Source organism: Gorilla gorilla, chromosome 4, assembly GCF_029281585.2.
Source record: "Gorilla gorilla gorilla isolate KB3781 chromosome 4, NHGRI_mGorGor1-v2.1_pri, whole genome shotgun sequence".
Lineage (NCBI taxonomy): Eukaryota > Metazoa > Chordata > Mammalia > Primates > Hominidae > Gorilla > Gorilla gorilla.
In genome coordinates, this window is record NC_073228.2 from 159,145,583 (window position 1) to 159,165,461 (window position 19,879).

At 40.1% G+C, this 19,879-nt stretch overlaps 1 long non-coding RNA gene across 1 annotated transcript in view; it reads left to right on the forward strand.

Moving 5' to 3' along the window:
* Nucleotides 1-3,558: 3,558 nt before the first annotated feature.
* LOC134758465 (uncharacterized) overlaps nucleotides 3,559-19,879 on the forward strand; it is an 80,069-nt gene continuing 63,748 nt past the window's right edge. Inside the window, exon 1 of the long non-coding RNA XR_010133680.1 lies at nucleotides 3,559-3,626. This is a non-coding gene — a long non-coding RNA (uncharacterized lncRNA). The remainder of the gene's footprint in view (nucleotides 3,627-19,879) is intronic.

A 19,879-nucleotide genomic window follows, 5' to 3' on the forward strand; every position in this document is an offset into this window, starting at 1 on the left:
TGTGAAGTGGAGTAGTAGTTTGATGACTGATTCTATACAGTATTGTATGGCAAAGGAAAAAGCAATAAATTAATGAATAAACACATAAATACATACATAGATATGGAAATAAATAACACCTAATAAGTTGGGACCTTCTACCACACCAGTTGCTTTGTTATTATTTGATTTTTATAACAACCCAACGACATTGGTACCATTAAAAATCCCATTATACAGATGAGAAAATGATAGCTCTAAAGAGTTAAGTAATTTCTTCAAGGTGTAAATGGAAAGGCCAGAATTCAAACTCAGTACTGTCTGATTCTGGAGTTTGAGCTTTTAGCAGCATTTGAGTCCTGCCACTCTGCCTGGAAATGTCTTTATGCTGTCTTACTCTCTATAGTTCATTCTCTACAACTTAAATAGAAAGATACTCTTTTTTTTTTTTTTTTTTTTTTTTTAAGATGAGGTTCTTCCACTGTTGCCCAGGCTGGAGTGCAGTGGCATTATCATGGCTCATTGCAGCCTTGACCTCTTGGGCTCAAGCAATCCTCCCACCTCAGCCTCCCATGTAGCTGGGGCCTCAGGTACATGTCATCATGCCTGGCTAATTATAATGTATATATTTACATATATTATATTTTTTGTAGAGACAAGGTCTTGCTGTGTTGCTCAGGCTGGTCTTGAACGCCTGTGCTCAAGCAATCCTCTTGTCTCTGCCTTTCAAAGTGCTGGGATTACAGGTGAGAGCCACCATGACTCGTTAAATATATTCTTTAAGTAGATTTCATCAACAGTGGCAATTAATAATTTAGTAATAACGTTAATGAAGTGAAAAAAACACTGGTATGTTTTTTCCCTGGGATTCTGCCTAACTGTTTCACTAGCTTATTTGATTTGCTAATAGAAGTATTTATGGAATGGAAAAGACTTCCCATGACACATTCAGAAAACAGAGAGAGCAGGTCATTTATCTTTATGTTGCTTTAAAGACTGCCATTTGGAACAATGAAGAACATCAGGTCTGCTCTCTCACCCCCTAGACCAACCTTTCTAACTCAGTCTCTCATGAAGGGACACCATCTGGCAGCTCTTTTTTTTTGCTTAAAAGTGAAGGCTTAGTGGATGCCTGATTCCCATTTCATTATTATTAATGTGCATTCAATATTTAGCAGTATTTTGTAAACAGTTTAGGAGTTAGGTCTCAGTTCACCTTGTGATCTGAGAGGAAGACTGATTTGACCCCCATTTGCAGAAGAGAAAACAGATTGGTGACATCTTAAATGAATGTTTCTTGAAGAGTTGTCTCTGGACCTCCCATATCCAAAGTGGCTGAGCAACTTATTAAAATGCAGACTCCTAAAATCCACTGCATACTCATGAAATCAGAAGCTCTGTGGGTGGAGTCCCCCAAGGTACATTCTTAACAAGTGCCCCAGGTGATTTTAATGTTCACTAAAGCTGAAGAATTAGAATTCATATCAAGATGTACTTGTACAGCTTTTAACAGATGATCCTGAGGGATGATTCTGGAGTATGTCCAGGAAGAATGACCAGGACTGTGAGAGGGACTCCAAACTCAAATGTCTGGGTGTTAGTTTAAAGAATTTGTGGTGTTTACTCTGGAGAAGAGAAGATTTGCCTTCTTTAAATATTTGAAGGGCTGCCATGTGGGAAGGATTAGACTTGCTCTGTGTAGTTCTAGGAAACAGAGCTAGGACCAGGGAGTCAGTGGAACTTACAGTCATGCAAATTTCAGCTCATGATAAGCAAGAACCTGCTAACACTCAGAGTAGCCTGAGCATAGAAAAGGTTGCTTTTGGAGGTTGTAAGTTCTCCATCAGTCACTGAAGATGTACAAGTTGGACATGAATTATTGGGTTGGATACAGAAGGAATTAGTGTACATATAGAAAAAGGTTAACCTTTAACAAGGTATTATACTTTCTAATGCTGAGATTGTCTTGTTTTATAATTCCTTTCTTTCCTTTTGAAAAGTTGTAATAAGGTGTATCTGTGCCTACACACTCATATGCATGTGTATGTGTATACTCTGTCTGTCTCCCTCTCTGACACACACACACACATACACACTTGTGGGTGTGCCTTAAGGGGAATTATGATTTACTTTGGGGAAAAATTAGAAGTTAATTTATTCATTATTCAACAAATACTTTTTGAGTGCTTCCAGTATATCAATTGCTGTGCCTGGCACTGGTGATTCAGAATTGCCTAAGATGTGGTTCTTACCCAGAAAGAGATCTCAGTCTAGTGGAGGAGACTGGTTTGTAAACAGAAAAATTATAATGACCCGTGGCAAATGCAATGACAGCAGCAGGTATAGAGTATTATAGAACACTAAGAAGGGGAACTTACCCAGCCTGTGGATGTGTGGGGCGAAGAGGAGTCAGGGTAGGATTCAGAGGAGACGGGTATGACTTTGACCGCTGAGGGTGATGTGGGGTGGCCAAGTAGAAGGAAGCAATGAATAAAGACAAATCACTGGGAGATGAGTGGAAATGTTGAGAAAGCCTGTGCTTTTGGAGATATGAGTGTGAGACTATGCAGGTGAGAAACAAGGCTGAGTGTACAGGTCCCATGTCACCAAGGGCCTGGTGTCCCATGCGAAGAAATGTTGCCTCTATCCTGTAGGAGGTGGGCATTCCTTGAGAACTTTCAACAGTGAAGTGATATGGAGTCATCTGCTCATAAGGAAGATCACTCTGGTGACATTTTGGAATTGCATTATCAGTGTAACGTGATTTTGAACAAACGTTGAGATGGCACTTATGATCTCATTGGCTGATAACCATGGTACAGTGGAGTGACATCAGAAAGGATCTGTGAACTCAGAAGGCACAAATATCATTGCCTCACAAACTCCTCTTATCTGGAGTACCTGCTTCTTGATGTTTGCCCCAACTTTCTGCCATGCTTCCTCATCACCACTGCTAATGACCTAGTGACTCATTAAGGCCATTTAGCAACTTTGGATGCAGACCTAAAACACAGGGAGCATCCACAGCATGTTTTCCTTAATTCCAAGCACTGTATTGGTACCATCAGATAGATTAACTCTCACCTTAGCGAGGTCTCCACGGCTGGTGCCCAGAATACATATGAACATTTTGCTTTCATATTCCATAACTTGATGCCAAGGCATAGGGAAAAGATCACATTTAAAAATTTATTCCAAATATTTTTTCTCTTTTTAAGACCCCAGTATTTTGTATGGATGAGTGGAGATGAAAAATTAACTGAGGAATTCAGATATATGGCGGATTTGCCAGACCCTACTTGCATACATGGGCTCTGTTGGCCTCCTCTTTGTATACAGACATCGCTATCAACACCAGCAGAGGAAACATATGAGTGGTGGCAATTCTTTGTTTATTTTGCTTATCAGTAAGTAACACACTTGTTGCAAATAAGTAAGTATGACAAAAGACCAATTCTTTCCTGCTTCTTTTTGCTTGTGGAGGTGTTTTGTCATGTTGCTAAGTTACCATGCTGAAGAGTTCTACTTTGGGGAATGGAAGTTATTTTAAAACATCTAGTGAACATCCTACCAGAAAACTTCTTTACAGTTTGGTGAGGGTCTGGAGTATGCTGGAGAATAGGGATGGATGAAGAAGGAGCCAAAAGGTATTGGAGCCATATATTATAGAAACTACAAAAAGCATTCTAATCACAAGGCATAGTTAAAAATTGAGTAAATCACCAAGAAGGAGTTAGGTTAGGAAGCTGGAGTATTTAACCAATAAATTGTCAGATGCTTTCATGACAATCTCATAAAGTAGACTAGAATAAAGAGAAGAAATGGGTAGTCTTCCTCAAAGAATAAATGGGGATAATTCAGATGTCTGCTGGGCCTTTTGCCTCTTTTCTGCAGGGCCAGTATCTGCTGAGGTATTTAGGATTCCTAAGACGTTTATACATTCATTTACCGAATAATTATCAAGCTAAACACTTGTAAACTGAAGAATGATGAAGTTCGTAAATTTGGAGAGGAGAGCTTTATTTCTCATAAAGGGTTGCAGCCTGCAGGTGGCCATTTCTGAGAGGCTGGGAAGCATAGCCTTCAGCCAGAAGCTGGAAACAGACCCTTCAAGGGAGGGGCAAATGGAACAGGAATGTATGCTGAGCAGGATGGCCAGATACATATATTCAATAACCTATAGGAAGATCCATGAATATTTATGAAAGCAGAAATGTATGCATGTGCAATTGAGCCTCATACCTCTCCAATGGACCCATGTTCAAAAAATGACAGTGTTAGCATAATCCAAGGGGAGAGTTTTCGGCCCTCTGATGTCAAAAAGCAAAGCAGAGGACTGGAAACTCTTACCATGCATCCTCCATCAGCTGGCCAGAACCACTCCATGGTTGGTGTTCTCTTACCAGAAAGAAATGCTGTGTATTATTTTGTTGAAACCACAAAAGGGAGGGACAAGAGTCAGGTGGTAGGTTGACATTAGTGGTGTTGGAGTCTGTTGACAGGGTTGGTTTCTGTTGAGCCCTTAGAGAAGAAAGCCTAATGCTGCTTAGCAAGAGAGAAGATATGATGAGGCGTGTCTGACTTCCCATCATCCCATCATGGCCAATAACTCAGTGTTCAAGGTTACTCTGGGGTTCCTTTGGCCAAGAAGGGGTCCATTCAGCCAGCTGGGGGGCTTGGGATTTCATTTTTATTTCTCACACTGGAGATATAGCAACAACAAGACAGATATGGTTCATATTCTAATGAAGTACGTTTTCTGTTTTTGTTAGATATTCTATCTGTGTTTGTCAGGATTCTTTCTGTGTAAGTGGCAGAAGCCTGAGTTATACTGGCTTAAGTGAGAAGAGAATGAATGGCTCTAGAAACTGGAAAATCCAGCTGGGAAGAACAGGGTTGGAGAAGGATGCCATCATACCTAGATTTAGTGGCTCAAATGATGCCAGGGAGACTATCTTTCTCCCACCATCTCATGGCTTTACTTTCCTTCATATAGTCAGGAAAGATGGTTGCTACCAGATCCAGGCTTGAATGGTCCTAATTTAGGACTCCCTGAAGGCTTGGAGCTTAGATTTTTTTATGGACAATTTGGTGAGCAGGGGCTAGAGAATGAGTGCTACTGATTGGTTAGGGATGAAATCATAAAGGCATGGAAAACAATCCTCATGCACTGAGTCTGCATTTGGGTGGGGCCTCAGGATCAGTTGAGTCATGAGTCAGAAATCCAGGTGGGGTGAATCTGAAAAACATCTCAAAAGAAACCAGTATTAGGTTCTACAAGAGTGATGTTATCTATAGGAACATACGACCCCTGAGCAATAAGAGATTATAGAAACTACACCTATCTTGCGACTTCTCATTAGTCTCACAAAGGTGGTTTCAGCACCCAAATAGGGAGGGGATTAGTTTTATGTCTAATTAGTGCTTCACCATTTGACATCAGAGGGCTGAAAACTCTACCCTGGATCATATTAACACTTCTATTTTTTGGGCATGGGTCCCACGAAGAGGCATGAAGCTCAGTTGCACATGCATGGATTTATACTTTCATAAATATTTGTGGATTCTCCTGTAGCTTGTCATTCTTGCTTTCAAGTTAAACTATAAATGAAATTCCTCCCAAAGTTAGCTTGGCTTATGACCAGGAATGACCAAGGACAGTTTGGAGGTCAGAAACAATATGGAACCAACTATGTCAGATTTCTCTTACTGTCATAATTTTGCAAAGTTGGTTTCAATCTTAGGAATCCTTTAAAGCTTGTTATTGTAAGATCTACACCAGCACTTTCCAGACACAACTGTTCCTATTTCCTCTTTCCTTGGTCTCACTCAAGTAAAAGTGAATTCCTAGGAGAAGGGCCTCCTAAAATTATCAGGGATGAAAATTAACCTTTTCTTTCTTTCTTTTTTTTTTTAACTAGAAGTTCCAGCCTAGGTATAATGGTTTCATTATGTTTTCTTGACTCATGATAGGACCAATAAAAGCTAATAAAACTACCAAAAGTTTGGCAAGACACAACACAAATGGTGTCATTTTCAAGTGACCCATCAGCAAGTCCTCACTAAGCTGCAGTTTTATTTCATAAGCCTCAGTAGGCAAAAGGGAACACAAAGCAGGAAAATATGGTCCCTTTTCCTCAGTGAGCTTATAATCAATTTAAAGAGAAAAGACACACATGACAGTTAAACGGTGAACTCTAGAACATAAATGTATTTGTTAACATCCAGTGATGATGTTATAAAGCACTGAGTTATAATTATCATCACAGAATAGAATAGTAAAGAACAAGGGGCCAACTGAGTCCATTTCTAAGAGTTTTCATGGTCTATTTGGCTGTTATTATGCCTGTGGTCATTAAGGAAGGCTTTCTGGAAAAGATGGAACTTAAAGTGGGTCTTAAAAGATAAACTGAAGAGATTATGTGCAGAGGATAGCGTTCTTCCCTTGTATCCGCCATGATTCACTTAGCTTCCTCCCATATAAGCTTTAGGATACGATGCTATTGCCGTTTATATTAAGAAAGTCACTCAGAAGACCTGAAAGAGCTGGCCACTTTTTGAGAAGGGAGTTTATCAATGTTGAAGAGTAGAGGGGTATTTGGAACATTTAGCATAAGTGTATGATTCCCAAACATAAAGATTATTCAAGGAAACTGGGATCTTTTGGGGGCCGTTCCTAGCCTTTGAAGTTGATGTTAAAACTTCAAAGTTTATAATTAAATTATTAACTTCTAAGTTAATAATTTTCTTCCAAAGTTGTAGAATCAGAGTTGCCACAGCCACTTCCTACAAGGATGACAACCAATATCTGAATATTGCAGTTGACCATTTATGAAATACCAGGCTGCCCCCCTATGGCCCCAAACTAGTCTAAGGGTAAATTTCCCATGGAAAAACTGGCTTATATTCAAATCATCTAAAAACTAAGAGCTTACCCTTCAAAGTTTTTATTCTATCCTCAAAAACCCTACATTCCCCAAATTGGATTTTCACAATCTCTGGATGTTCTCAAATTTTATTGTGCTCTTCTGAAATTGGGACCCAGGTTGTGCTCAGAAAGTCTACTTCCTTGAGCTGTTCCTTGTGACGATCTGAGCTCATGCTAGGGTTGCGTGTTAATGGCTAAGGTGAATGAGATCTGCCTATTGCCAGGCAGTGACCCAGCTCTTGGGTGATGCCACCACACTTCATTCTTACTCTTCCCGTCTTGTGGGAGTATCTCTCTCCTGTTGGATTCTGAATCGATCCTGAACCTCTTGGAGAGGGGCTTCCCTCTGGAGGGTGTCAGAAGTGAGTCCAGAAATGAAGGCTTCCTTCATTTTCAGAAGGACAACTTGCAAGAAAATCCAAGAGAAAAACAAGTTTAGAGAAAGATGCGTCCTACTGTTGACATCATCCTGAAGTAGATTTGAAACCCAGCTCTTTTAGTAATGAGCTGTATATCCTTAGGTAGCAAATGGCTTTACCTCTTTGAGTTTGCTTTCTTTAGGTGTAAAGTGGATTATTGGTTTAAACAAGATCACTAGAATAATAATCAAATTGTTAGTATCCATGAAGCTTTCTTTGCATCCTGTATTGCCTGAGGGGCTTCAATCGTGTGATTCTCCTGTGCGTAGAGGTATTCTTATTGTAGTCATTTGATAGATAAGGAAACTGTGATTCAGAAAAGTTAAGGAATTTGCTTAAGGTCACCTGGCTAGTAAAAGGCAGAGTCAGCTTTCCAGTCTGGGCAGTCTAACCCCAGAGGCAGTGCTCTTAAAAGCCAATACGTCGTGTGCCTGGGATAGAGTGGATACTACACGAATGATAGCAATGAACAATACTTGGGAATAAATGAAGGCTATGGAGAGACTGGTTGGTCATGGAAATGTGTGAGGTGTTGGTGGGCTTTAGTATTGGGATACGAGTTGGGCAGGAAGACCACAACCCTCCTGCCTATCCCAGCCAGACACGCTGTTGCCATGACTGGCTCTACCCGCAGTACTGGGTCTGAGTCAAAGGCAGCTTTTTCTAAAGGCTTTGGATCACATGACAGCTTTGTTAGGCTGAGATAAATGCAGGGGCTTTCTGCAGAGGAATCTGTCAAAGGAAAGTTAGTTTCGGAGGAATTAATTGGAATTCCCTTAATGTTCCCCTGACATAGGCCTGAACACTGTGTTCATCCCCAGTAGATTATCATTAATCGGGTGAGCAGGGAGACAGAAACAGCCTCTGATAGCTAATTTATCAACTTCTCCAATTTGAAGGAGTGGAGCAGACTGAGGTGCTTGGATTTATTTTGAGGGATTTGGTGTAGAGAGCTCAGTGGTGAATGGTATTACAACCCTGATCTAAATAGAAGGATTAATGATTTCTCTTGGTCTCAACAAAAGTTAGAGTGGGAGTGCTCTTTTCTAATAGGTTTATCGAAGTATAATTGATATACAAAGAAGTTTACATATTTAATGTGTACAATCTGATGAGTTTCAAAATATGCAAACACCAGTGATACCATCACCACAATCAAAGTAATAGACATGTCCAACACCTCTAACCAAAGTTTCTTAGTATCCCTTCAGCTTATTTATGTTTTTATGATGATAAGAAAAGTTAACATGAGATCTACCCTCTTAACAAATTTTGAAGTGCCCTAAGTTCTATAAATCCGCTATAAAATATAGTGCCTATAATTAGCAATACAGTATTGTGGACTTCAAAATTTATTAAGAGGATATAGTTTTTCTGAGATCCATAATTTTTATTACTATTTTTTCTTTCTTAGCTTTGGGTTTCCATTTCCTTTCACAAATCTCCCATAAGAAAATCTCCTAATTGTGTGTTTGTTCTCTTCCAATTGGTGCACTTTGGGGAGACTGGTTTTCATGTAGCCACAAGCCATTGTTTTGTGTAGTTGATGTCACTTCTGACACTTTATACTCTTCTATTTTCTCTTCCATGCCTATTCTACCACTCTTTCTCATTCAACGTGGCCTCCAGAGGTTAAGTTGCCTGCAGATGGTTTTGTACTGCCCAGGATTATTATGAGGCTTTGGCACTGGTAGACTTAGATTCAAATGCCAATCTAGTCAATTTCTAGCTCTGTGGCTCTTAGCAATTTACTTAACATCTCTGAGCATTGGTAAGCGGGGATAATCTTAACTACAGCACAGGGTTGCCCTGAGGATTAGATGTGGTCCTGTGTGTTATGTCCAGAGCATAGCAGGTGCTTCCTGCCTGCTTGTTTCTTCTCCACTTTTCTTCACTGGAGAAGAGAAGGAAGGACTCCATGCTAGGTGTGAGTGAGAATCTTGACTGCGACTTAGCATGGGGCTTAAGGAGTGGCACAAGCTAATGCTTTCTAGAGGCTTGCTCTTGGTAGGCGTGTTTCTCTCACTATGCTGGCCTGGAAGAGTTTGCTCGCTTCAGCTCTGGTTAATGGGCCTCAAGCAGTAAGATATTGCATAGAAAAGTCATCAAAACCCTGCTAGACTAGCTTACCATGCATGATTTTCCGAGATAGAGGTCACTGCTATCTCTTCCCCTGGCCTCCTTATCCACTCACTTCACTCTGTAGATACCTCTTTATTGTCTTTTCATGAGGTCCAAGTGATTTTGGGGTAAATCTTCACCTATGGTCACTTTTGTATCCCTTTGTTCTACTTCCCTTACTCTCACTGAAGGTGATAGTCTTGTGTTACGAGTGATGAGTTCTGAAGTCAAACTGGTGGGTTTGATATATGATTTAATTTTGCATATTTTAAAACTTTATATAATTGAAATCATTCTATATTTATTATTTTACAACTTGTAGAATATTATGTTTCTGAGGCTTACACATATTGTGTCTTATATCTTTAATTCCTTTTTTCCCCACTACATAATATTCCACTGGATAAATATGCCACACATGATCAACTGTATAGTTGATAGACATTTAGGTTGTTTCCAGATTTTCTATTACTATGAGTAGTCCTGCTATAAACATGTATTGAGTGCTGGTGCACATTTGCTAGAATTTCCTAAGAGCAGATATCTAAAGTTGAAGCTTGAAAATTGTTGAGTTATGGGCTATACCTATGTTCAAATTTATCACCTAATGCCAAATAATATTTTAAAATGATTATAACAAAATTCACTCCCATTAGTTTGGGTAACTAGTCCATTGCTTTATATTCTTGCCACCACTTGATATTGCTGGACTTTTTTTTTTCTTTTTTTTTTTGGCCATTCTGATGTATGCAAAATAGTATCTTGGGATTTTAGTTTGCATTTCTCCAATTTCTAATGAAGACGAGCATCTTTTCTTATATTTATTAGCCATTTGGATTTTCTCTTCATAAAATGTTCAAGGCTTTTGTCCATTTTAGTATTAGATCATTTGTCTTTTTCTTATTTATTTGCAGGATATTTTTAATATATTCTGCATATTATTTTTTGCTGTTGTTATTACATTTGTTGCAAATAGCATCTCCACATTGGTGGCTTGTCGTTTACTCTCTTGATGGTGTCTATTGATGGGAAGTTCTCAATTTTAAAGCAGTCTAGTTTATAAGAAGTAAGAAATCTAACTGAAGCTTAGTGTATTTGAGTGTCTTATGTAAGGCCTTTTTGTAGATGGTAGTTGAGAAAGATTTGAATCCAGATCTGAAAGAAAACATTGATCTCTTTCTACCAGATTGCACTGTCTCTACGCAGCAGTGTCTACAAAGGTCAGACATAGAATAGAAGTTCATGAAAGTTTTGTTGGATTGCATTTTCAGGTAATTCAAGGGCACTTTATTCCCTGCCCCTACCAGAATGATTGTTCAAATAAAATAAGGAGGTTTTATGATAGAATTTAGACACATCCCTTTATACCTTCTTTCATGTCTAACCTCTTCTTTTTCCCCGTGGCAGTAGGATTTTTGTTAAAGCTCTGGTTATATAGCTCATAAAAAACAATTTCACCAAAATTCAGTTAGAATCATTTCTATGTCTCCGTGTTGTGTGTAATCCTGGCTGATAACAACCCAGATAAAGAAAAATCAGGTTGTCTCTCTAAATGAGCACAAGGAGATTTGGGCATCTGTTCCTTTTAAACTAAGCATATTTTCAGTGTCATAAAACATTTGATACCGAGCTGGTGAATGAAAATACAAAAGAATTAAGAGTGCAGTGTTTCAGTGAATATCTCCTTAATCACAGAGAATGGGACTTCTTAATTTAAATTCTTGATTAGGTGTGTTGGGTGCGGACAGCACCACTCTGATCTCATTAGCCCAAGTGATAATGTACACTAATTATCCCTCTTCCAAAGTCAGGGGCTCATTTATTACCTATATGAATGAACCTTTCTCTCATCCTCAGCATCAGAGTTAAAAATGAACTTGGAAAAGTGATGGAGATGCCGGGAAGGAGTAAGTTAAATGGCTTCAGGTTTCAGAGGAAGGAGCAGAGCCAGACAATTTGTGCTAAAGTCAAGCAAGATTAATACTGACTTCTAGGTTTTACCTATAGCTTGAAGTGATGTGCAATCCCTACCATGTTCTTTCTCTCTAGTAAGTTAGTTTCTCCTTGGCCAGTTAACATGAAAATATAATACAAATGCTAAAATCTATGATGCAACTTAACACTTGGGATTTGGGATGATAGTGATAGAAACATCACTCAACTTGGGGCACCCTGACCTGCTCTACTCCTGACCTCACCCCCTGGCCCCTGTAGCTATCTGAGGTTGGAGCCCTGGAGTTTGATGAGACGTTTTAGTAATACTGTGTGGGTGGTTGGGGAGGGGGAGAAGTGGAACCAGAAAGTATTCCCTATTGCTTCTAAACATGGGGATCCCTGTGAGGCATGTTTGGAGTTCAGCTGAATTCCTTCAGAACACTAGTGTTATGATCTTAAAGGAGTGATTTCCAAGTGGGTTTCTAATACTCTCTACCTTCTCTTCATAGACATGGAATCTTAGAGATGTTCTAATTTTATAACAAAGAAAACCAAAGCTCTTAGGAAAAAAGTTATTTGCCTGGATTGTACTTTCAAAAATGACCTTTTCATCATTTTTAGCACATGATAGGAGTATATATTAGTACAATTTTTCAAGGGTGGTTTGACATATCTATTAAAACTAAGTTAGTACATGCACATTGACCCAGAAATCTCACCCCGGAAATCTAGACTATGGAATATTTGCATAACATTTGAAGATATATATGTATGTCCTCTGCATCCATATAATGATTATATATAATATATATCCATATAAAGATTATATATATAATCTCATCTGTATCTACATCTATGTCACCCATGCCACCGTCTACATCATCATGTACACCTCTAGAGAGACATGACCTTATTTATTTATTTATTTTTGAGACAGGTTCTTGTTCTGTCCCCGAGGCTGGAGTGTAGTGGTATGATCTTAGCTCACTGCAACCTCCACCTCCCGGGCTCAAGTGGTCCTTCCACCTCAGCCTCCCAAGTCGCTGGGATGACAGGCATGCACCATCATGCCCAGCTAATTTTTTGTGGTTTTTGTAGAGATGGGGTTCTGCCATGTTACCCAGGCTGGTCTCGAACTCCTGGGCTTAAGTGATATCCTGCCTTGGCCTTCCAAATTGCTGAGATTACTGGTGTGAGCCACCATGCCCAGCCAACCTTATTTTTAATAGAAAGGAAAGTAGAGCCAACTCTAATAACTACCAGTAGGCAATTGGTTGAATAAACAATGGTACATTTCCATAGGGAAATATAAAAATAATGAAAAAGTTTTTGAACTGGCACAAGAAGGTGTCCAAAATTGGCAAATGAGGAAAGCTGGTTTTAGGATTGTATATAAGTGTAGTATCCCATCTGTGTAAAAGACTACACATGTATTAGTATTTATGCCAATGGTTCTTTGTGGTTATTTCCAAGGGAGGGGTGGAACGGAAGCTGGGAAAGAGAGGCAGGGGAACTTCCATTTTTTAAAGTATACATTTCAGCATCATTTGGAATCTTGCAATGAGCTGACTTTATGTTGGTAATCAGCAAAAGCAGCAACAATAAAAACTTGCTATACAGTGCCGGTAAAGATGGGTTCTGCTATCCTGAGGCCAAGCACTGATAGGCTGTCAAAATTGCAACGCAATTGGAAATCACAGCCCTAAGCACACTAAATGGGTCTAACTCAGTGACTGTTAAAAAACAGCATTTCTCACAGAGCAAAATTGTCCCAGCTATTAGATAATATCCTTAAAAGAGTTGTGCTCATAGTAGATAGGAGGCATAATCTGTATCAGACACTATTTCAGGTTAATGCAATTCCTCTACTGTTTGCAATTTAGAGCCCACCTGGTGACAGAGCTCCAGCACCTATGCGTGGATTCATTGGGTTTACTTTTGCGTGCACACGCTGGATTGTAGCACTGAGATACACCCTCCCCCGTCTCCTTGTTCATCGAGTCCCTTTTTTTTCCTTCTTTGCTTCCTTGTTTTTTCTCCTGTCTCTCCTTCCTCTTCCCTTCAGCAAACCTTTACCTAGTCTGTGCCGTGCACTGAGCTGGGTGTGGTGGGAAATGAAGCTCTCAATTAGGATTCTTGCTCCAAGGAGTTAGTTCATAATCTACCAGGAAAGACTACCATGAAGTGCAAATGATAAATTCTGATAAGGAAGGGGGCTTAAGAGCCAGGTTGGATTAAATGGTTTACAGGGTAGAGTCTTTACTCTGCAGTATATTTTCCCTGTGGCCTTGAGAAGGTTACTAAACATCTCTAAGCCTGCTTCTTCATCTGTCATTTGGAAATAATAGTGTGTACCTCACAATAGTACTGACATGAAATAAGGCATGTGGTGCCTTTTTCCTTCCCTTCTTTTCTTCCTTCTCCCCTTTTTTAAAAATATGAATAATTATGATAAAAGGATGTAAAAGTGCTACAGGAGCAGAAATGGGTGAGCTATGTGGGAAGTGTGGGAAGATACACAAACAGATGTTCAAGCAGGGCACTGGATGATGAGCAGAACAAATTTTCATGGTAAAGACTGGGGAGGGAGAGGGTCCCAGGTAAAGGGAACATTGTAGGAAGACCCAGAGGCAAGGTACTGAGTCCTGAGGTTGAGGTGAGGGAGGGAGGGTGCTTGAGGCCTTATCTGTGAACTGGGTGTTATCCTACCCCTTCCCCTTCTTCTGTGGGAGCCCTAGTCCCATGTTTACTCTTCAATTTATAATGACAATCAGGAAATGCTTTGATATTAGCTCTTTAATGAGAATTGAGGTCATTACATTTTTTTGTGTGTGAGCTTTTGCACATAAGGCTCATCTGTCATTGTGGAGTGAAAGTTCTTTTTTCCCTCTTAGAGGAGTTTGAGGCTTCCTAGAGCAGGAAGAGTTGGCTCTCCCCTTCCTTTTTTTTCCTAGGGAAGAACCTTTCTTACCCACTGAAATCCCATCTCCTAGCAACTGCCTACGGCACTGCAGGGATGAGCCTGACTCTGCTTTTGAACTTCCAAGGTCAGGAGAAAGGATATCTTGCAGGCACACGTCTGAGAGACACATGTTTAAGAAAGCCAGTAAATCATGGCCCAAGCCAGGCTTTTCATTAAAATGTAGTAGGGTGAATACTTTACAAGGAGAGGAAGCAGGTAAAAGATGAACAAGGCAGCTGCTGTCACTCACTTAATGCTCTGTTCACATTCAATATCCCACCCATTTATCACTCACCATTGGCTATGCTTCCTTCCTCCTACTGGAAACTAGTTTTATGGTTGGGATCAGCAAAGCTCCCCACCAGAAGTCACCACTTGAGGAGTCCCATCAAGATTTATTCTAAGAGGAGAGAAGACACACTGTTTGTTACTTCTCCAGTCAAGGACTGAAAGTCAAGTTGATCGATGCCTGTGATGAAATTGCGAAGGAAGTACAATGTGTGCTGTGGTGGTTGTGAGCGTGGAGTCAGAAAGCCTGGGTTTGAATGTTGGCTCTGCAACTTTCTTTAATCCCTTGGTGCCTCACTTTTCTGTCTTCAAAATGAAAATAGTGATAGTCATCCAATCAAGGTCTTGATATGAGGATTAATGGAGTTAATACACAGAGCACTCAGCACAGTGCCTGGGATGTGGTAAGTGCTCACTACGTGTTAGCTATTTTTTTTTTTTCTAACTAAAAATGAATGCTGACCTTTGACCAAAATTTAGGGTCTGTAGATCCTTAATTGGGGCTTGGAAGCAGTTGCTGGGAACACACGGCTATCTATTATTTGTAAGAAAGGCAGTAAATGTGGTAGGCAAGCCGAACAGTGCCAAATGTGACTCTTAACTTTTTCAGCTCATTCAGTCAACACATTTCTGTCAGGTGTCCACTACATACTGGTCACTTGCTATGGTCTGAATGTTATTTTCCCCACCCCCTCCCCAATTCATACGTTGGAACTTAATACCTGATGTGATGGTTTCAAGAGGTGGGCTTTTGGGAAGTGACTAAGTCATGAGGGCTCAACCCTTATGAATGAGATTAAAAATACCCTTGTAAAAGAGGCTTGGATGAGCTCCCTCACCCCTCTTTTCTGCCATGTGAGGACACAGCAACAAGGCACCATCTTTGAAGCAGAGAGCGAGCCCTCACCAGACACTGAATCTGCTGGCACTTTGACCCTGGACTTCCCAACCTCCAGAACTATGAAGTGTAAATTTCTGTTGTTCATAAATTACCCAGTCTAAAGAATTTTTTAAATAACTGTCTGAATGGACTAAGACATCACTCATCTAGATGCTGAAGTGGTGAACCACTGACAAGGCCCTCTTGCCATGTGCTGGCTATGTAACCTTGGATGTTATTTACCCTCTCCGAGCTTTACCTTCCACATCTGTTGAAATGGAACTGCTAATAATAGCTGCTTCATAAGGTGATAGCTATTGTTGGTAGTTACCCATTACTTGTCAAATTGGGTAGGGATAGATCTCATATCACTCCAGCTGAATATAGGAGCAAACACACTATAACTACATATAGGAACAAATGCATTAACTAGGTCATGGGGGTAGAGGATATTTTTCATCCTGGTATTTAGGCTTTCATGAACCAACTTATTCTCTGACTGTAAGCTAACATACCTTATTCATTAATTACTTGGCATAGTTAGCCTCTTGACCCTGAAAAGCACCAGGATCTCTCTGAGTCACCATGTCACCCAAACTCCTTTGTCAATTATGACTTTGAAAACTTTTCTGATGCTAGAGAGATTTTATTTTGCAAATATTGCAATAACTTGAGGTTTGGTCTAGGGTCCCAGGAAAAGAAATAAGCCATAACTTTGTCCTGTACTTTCTCCACCTATTCTAGTTGTTTTATGAGTCCTTATTCTAATTTGTTGGCTTTTTTCCCCTGCTTCTGTGCTCTCTTGACAATTTGCTTGCACCTTTTCTAGAATGCTCACTCCATCTTGTCCTTGATTATAGTTACCTGCTTACTACATCTGTATATATATTTGTTGCCTCACTACTTATAACATTTATAATATACATGAATACATAAATTCATATTTGTTGAGGATTCACTGTGCCTGGGACACTGTGCAATGTGCTTTAGATACATTGTCTTCTATTATTATTATTTTTTATATTCTCCAATTTAAAACTTTAAAAAGTAACCTTTAATGTCAAAAATGCAAACTTGGGGAGGGCAGAAAGATCACACACAAGGCTGTCACTTCACACTTGGAGGGTTGCACAGTGGCCAGGCAGAGGCGCTCCTCAGTTCCCAAATGGTGCGGAGGCTGAGCCAGAGGTGCTCCTTACTTCCGAGATGGTGGGGTGGCCAGGGAGAGTCGGTTCTCACTTCCCAGGTGGTGGGGCGGGCAGGCAGAGGCGCTCCTCACTTTCCAGATGATGCGGGGGCTGGCCAGAGGTGCTCCTCGCTTCCCAGACGGTGCAACAGCTGGGCAGAGGTGCTCCTCACTTCCCAGACAGGGCAGTGGCCAGGGAGAGGTGGTTCTCACTTCCCAGTCAGTGGGGCATTATCTTCTATTGTTATCATCCCCATTTTACAGATGAGGAAATGGAGACTTAGAAACATTAAGTATTTTGTTTGTAAATTTGCTTAAATTCCTTCTAGATTCTGGATATTAGACCTTTGTCAGATGAATATACAGCAAAATTTTTCTCCCATTCTGTAGGTTGTCTGCTCTGATGATAGTTTCTTTTGCTGTGCAGAAGCTCTTTAGTTTAATTATACGCCATTTGTCAATTTTTGCTTTTGTTGCAGTTGTTTTTGGCAATTTCATCATAAAATCTTTGCCCATGCCTATGTCCTGAATGAAACAACTTCATTAAAAAGTGGGCAAAGAATATGAACAGACACTTCTCAAAAAAAGACATACATACAGCCAAAAACACGAAAAAAAGCTCAACATCACTGATCATTAGAGAAATGCAAATCGAAACCACAATGAGATACCAACTCACACCAGTAAGAATGGTGGTTATTAAAAAGTCAAGAAACAACAGATGCTCAAATAGGAATGCTTTTTTTTTTTTTTTTTTGAGACAGAATCTCCTTCTGTTGTCAGGCTGGAGTGCAGTGGTGCGATCTCGGCTCACTGCAACCTCTGCCTCCCGGGTTTAAGCGATTCTCCTGCCTCAGCCTCCCAAGTAGCTGGGACTACAGGTGCCCGCCGCCATGCCCAGCTAATTTTTGTATTTTTAGTAGAGACAGGGCTACACCATATTGGCCAGGCTGGTGTCAAACTCCTGACCTCGTGATCCACCCGCCTTGGCCTCCCAAAGTGCTGGGATTACAGGCGCGAGCCACCGCGCCCCGCCAGGAATGCTTTTACACTGTTGATGGGAATGTAAATTAGTTCAACCATTGTGGAAGACAATGTGGTGACTCCTCAAGGATTTAGAATGGGAAATATCATTTCACCCAGCAATCCCATTACTGGGTATATTCCCAAAGGAATATAAATCATTCTATTATAAAGATACATGCATGCATATGTTCATTGCAGCATTATTCACCATAGCAAAGACATGGAATCAATTCAAATGCCCATCAATGATAGACTGGATAAAGCAAATGTGGTACATATGCACCATGGAATACTATGCAGCCATAAAAAGGGAAGAGATCATGCCCTTTGCAGGGACATGGATGAAGCTGGAAGCCGTTATCCTCAGCAAACTCACACAGGAACAGAAAACCAAACACCATATGTTCTCACTTGTAAGTGGGAGCTGAACAATGAGAACACATGGACACAGGGAGGGGAATAACACATTCTAGTGTCTGTTGGGGGAGGGTGAGGAGGGATAGGGGAGCATTAGGGAACAGAGCTAATGCATGCTGGGCTTAATACCTAGGTGATGTGTAGACAGGTGCAGCAAACCGCCATGGCACACATTTACTTATGTAACAAACCTGCACATCCTGAATGTGTATCCCAGAACATAAAAAAAAAAATAAATAAACCCCCCAAAACCAAAAACAAACAAACAAAAGAAACATGAAGTAACTTGGCTAAACTTATGAAACTAGTGGGGGTAGAGTCAGTAAGGAATGCAAAACCTGTTCCCTTAATGGCTAAACTTTTCTATACTATGAACCCAGGGATGAGGACAATTGTTGTACAATTTTGGTGTCCTCCAAAGCTTTGAGCACAGAATTCTGTGGAGTTTAGAAACCCAATAAAATCTGCTAAATCAAGTTGCTTTCAAGCCCTAGTCCTATTCCAAATTTGGGGCATAGTTCTCTCATACATTTGACTATGTAATGAGAAACATTGTTTTGGGGCTGGTTATAAGATTTTCCACAAGCTTTTAAATGCCTCTTCTACATGCCAATCTTCATAATGTTTTGGATTATGATATTGTCACTGTTTTTGACTAGCCCAATCCTGTTTCTTATTCTATGGGGAAGGCCAAGTGTTCATGGTTTGAGCTCTATTGGCCAAGAGATCTCAGGTCCAGTTGTTCTAGACTTTGGATGTAAGTGCATTTTTGCAAAAGCTAGTGGTCATGCTTACAGGAATAAGAAGATACATTTTTTAAAATAAGTACTAATGATACAGAATCAGAATATTGGAAGTGGGAAGAACTAGTAAACTCTTAGGATCATTGGGATCATCCAATCCCCTTGGTGTTCAGATACAAAAATGAAGGCTCAGAGAAGAAAATGGAGTTTTCTGAAGTCTATGAAAGGGTTGCAATTCACATTAGGTGGGTCTTAATAATCAAGATTCCTTCTGATACACCAGGCTGATGCTTTATGGATTGCATTCATAACAATTGAGAATCATTATTATTCATATCCTGGATTCATTGCAGATTAGAAAAAGAGAAAAGAAAAGGATAAAAAAAAAGAGTGCTCCCAGCCTTTCTCTTTTCTGTATACCTTTTATTTTTTTAAAGGACAAATTATGTTCATCTCTACTCAAGTATATGATAGACTGCAAATCTCCTCTATTCAACCAACAATGTCTTCATGGCAACGAACAACATACTAAAAGCTTTTATCTATTTTTTCAAATGAGGAAAAGTTTTTCTTTTGGTTCTGTGGATTTGGTAGAAGTTTGTGGGAAGGGCTCTGAATTTTTTTTTTCTTTTAGACGGAGTGTTGCTCTGTCACCTAGGTTGGAGTACAGTGGCTTGATCTAGGCTCACTGCAACCTCTGCCCCTGGATTCACGTGATTCCGATGCTTCAGCCTCCTTAGTAGGTGGGATTACAGGTGCGTGCCACCACACTAGGCTAATTTTTGTATATTTTTGGTAAAGATAGGGTTTTGCCATGATGGCCAGGCTGGTCTCGAACTCCTGACCTCAAGTAATCTGCCCACCTCGGGCTCCCAAAGTGCTGGGATTATAGGGGTGAGCCACCATGCCCAGCCAAGGAGTCTGAATTTAAGATGGAGTCTTTTCTGAAAATTTCACTTATGTGTTTTTGGAATTTCATACATGTGAGTAGGTTT